Here is a 2,950-nt window from a genome sequence, read left to right on the forward strand (position 1 = left end):
AAGACGAGGGGACAGAGGAGAGGGTAATGGTGGGGAGGACGAGGGGACTGGGGAGTTGGGGATGGTGGGGACAGGGGAATGCTGGGGAGGACAAAGGGACAGGTGAATGGGAGATGGTGGGGGAGGAAGAAGGACAGGCGAGGGGAAAATGGTAAGGAGGACGATGGGACAGGGAAGTGGGAATAGTGGGGATGATGTGGGGACAGGGAAGTGGGAAGGACGAGAGGACTGTGGAATGGGGAATAGCAAAGTGAATTATAATTATATATATTAATTAATTCTTATAAATTTCCAGAAGCCTGTATCAACACCCACACTAATGCAACTGAAAGAGATGTTGAGACAAGTATTGCTGATATGTTGAAGAACGCCCCAAACAAACTCGGTGGAAACAGATACAAGGTAAAGTTTGCCAATTTGCTGTAGTCTAATTCAATTTCTTTTTAGTAATCTTCGAGAACATTTATGCTATGAATAAGATAAAATAATGTAACTGATTTTGATTTATTTACTATTTATTATTTATTTACCGTTATTAGTATAATAGATCTCGTAATAATTTTGCAAAAATAATGGCATTTACTATTTTAAAAAGCTCGGGTGCAGGGGGGGGGGTTATGTAAAAGCCTGGTTTGTGCCTCGGAGAGGCTATGGGATCCAGTAAGATCGTCCTTCCTTTCCTCCCTAGAATCTGGATGTAGCAGGTGCTCAATTGTCAAAAGTGAAAAATTGGTTTTGTCTTCCGAATGCACCATTTGTGTAAATTTGCTAATAATCTTTTAAAAATAGTAAATGCCATTATTTTTGCAAAATTATTACGAGATCTATTATACTAATAACGGTTTGATAAAATACAGTAGACTGCCTACTGGATAATAGTTCCAGTCCACCTGTAGACAGGGATCTCACATCAGCTTGTATATTATACAAGGATAAGATTTGATAAATTCAGTTATTTGACTGAACACTGGCTCTGTTTAAATCAGAGATTTAAACATACATAGTCTAACCTAGCTCCATAACTAACAGCCATTAGCCATTAGCCATTCATGCACAGCCATCAGCTGGGCCATAGACCGGCAATTTTGCTTTTTTCCCAAGCCGGTCTGTTTTTTTTCGATGCCTCAGTGGCCCATGCACAGGTCCGTTCAAGGGGATTAAATAGCCGTTCTATGGCCCCAGGGTTTGTATTTTATCAAACTCTTATTAGAATAATAGATCTCGTAATAATTTTGCAAAAATAGTAGCATTTACTATTTTAAAAAGCTCGGGTGCAGGGGGGGGGGGTTATGTAAAAGCCTGGTTTGTGCCTCGGAGAGGCTATGGGATCCAGTAAGATCGTCCTTCCTTTCCTCCCTAGAATCTGGATGTAGCAGGTGCTCAATTGTCAAAAGTGAAAAATTGGTTTTGTCTTCCGAATGCACCATTTCTGTAAATTTGCTAATAATCTTTTAAAAATAGTAAATGCCATTATTTTTGCAAAATTATTACGAGATCTATTATACTAATAACGGTTTGATAAAATACAGTAGACTGCCTACTGGATAATAGTTCCAGTCCACCTGTAGACAGGGATCTCACATCAGCTTGTATATTATACAAGGATAAGATTTGATAAATTCAGTTATTTGACTGAACACTGGCTCTGTTTAAATCAGAGATTTAAACATACATAGTCTAACCTAGCTCCATAACTAACAGCCATTAGCCATTCATGCACAGCCATCAGCTGGGCCATAGACCGGCAATTTTGCTTTTTTCCCAAGCCGGTCTGTTTTTTTTCGATGCCTCAGTGGCCCATGCACAGGTCCGTTCAAGGGGATTAAATAGCCGTTCTATGGCCCCAGGGTTTGTATTTTATCAAACTCTTATTAGAATAATAGATCTCGTAATAATTTTGCAAAAATAGTGGCATTTACTATTTTAAAAAGCTCGGGTGCAGGGGGGGGGGGGTTATGTAAAAGCCAGGTTTGTGCCTCGGAGAGGCTATGGGATCCAGTAAGATCGTCCTTCCTTTCCTCCCTAGAATCTGGATGTAGCAGGTGCTCAATTGTCAAAAGTGAAAAATTGGTTTTGTCTTCCGAATGCACCATTTGTGTAAATTTGCTAATAATCTTTTAAAAATAGTAAATGCCATTATTTTTGCAAAATTATTACGAGATCTATTATACTAATAACGGTTTGATAAAATACAGTAGACTGCCTACTGGATAATAGTTCCAGTCCACCTGTAGACAGGGATCTCACATCAGCTTGTATATTATACAAGGATAAGATTTGATTTACTTTTGTATTTATATGCATATATGCATTTATATGCATTATTCTCTAGAATAATAGATCTCGTAATAATTTTGCAAAAATAGTGGCATTTACTATTTTAAAAAGCTCGGGTGCAGGGGGGGGGGGGTTTGTGTAAAAGCCTGGTTTGTGCCTCGGAGAGGCTATGGGATCCAGTAAGATCGTCCTTCCTTTCCTCCCTAGAATCTGGATGTAGCAGGTGCTCAATTGTCAAAAGTGAAAAATTGGTTTTGTCTTCCGAATGCACCATTTCTGTAAATTTGCTAATAATCTTTTAAAAATAGTAAATGCCATTATTTTTGCAAAATTATTACGAGATCTATTATACTAATAACGGTTTGATAAAATACAGTAGACTGCCTACTGGTTTTACCTGTAATAAGGTTTGATACAGATGATTATGATTATGGTTTTGGCATAATGGAATACATGATGAAGGAATTATCAAAATTGACATTTTTATCAGGGGATATCCTGAATATTGTCAAAATGACGGAAACCCATATGTCAAAAACACATGGAGATATACCAATCCTGGAAGACATTCTTCCATCCCTACTTGAAACTGTTGAGCAGGTGGAAAGTCTGTCACATGAGCTAAAAGTTAACAGTGAATATAAAAAGAGTATGGTAAGTGTTGCTTAATTCT

General features: G+C 38.1%; 1 long non-coding RNA gene across 1 annotated transcript in view; it reads left to right on the forward strand.

The window, feature by feature from the left end:
• The first annotated feature begins 293 nt into the window (after nucleotides 1-293).
• The window catches only part of LOC138372258 (uncharacterized), a 4,085-nt gene continuing 1,428 nt past the window's right edge, over nucleotides 294-2,950 (forward strand). The window contains exon 1 of the long non-coding RNA XR_011230779.1: nucleotides 294-402. This is a non-coding gene — a long non-coding RNA (uncharacterized lncRNA). The remainder of the gene's footprint in view (nucleotides 403-2,950) is intronic.

The sequence above is a fragment of the Procambarus clarkii genome, chromosome 38, assembly GCF_040958095.1.
Source record: "Procambarus clarkii isolate CNS0578487 chromosome 38, FALCON_Pclarkii_2.0, whole genome shotgun sequence".
Classification (NCBI taxonomy): Eukaryota; Metazoa; Arthropoda; class Malacostraca; order Decapoda; family Cambaridae; genus Procambarus; species Procambarus clarkii.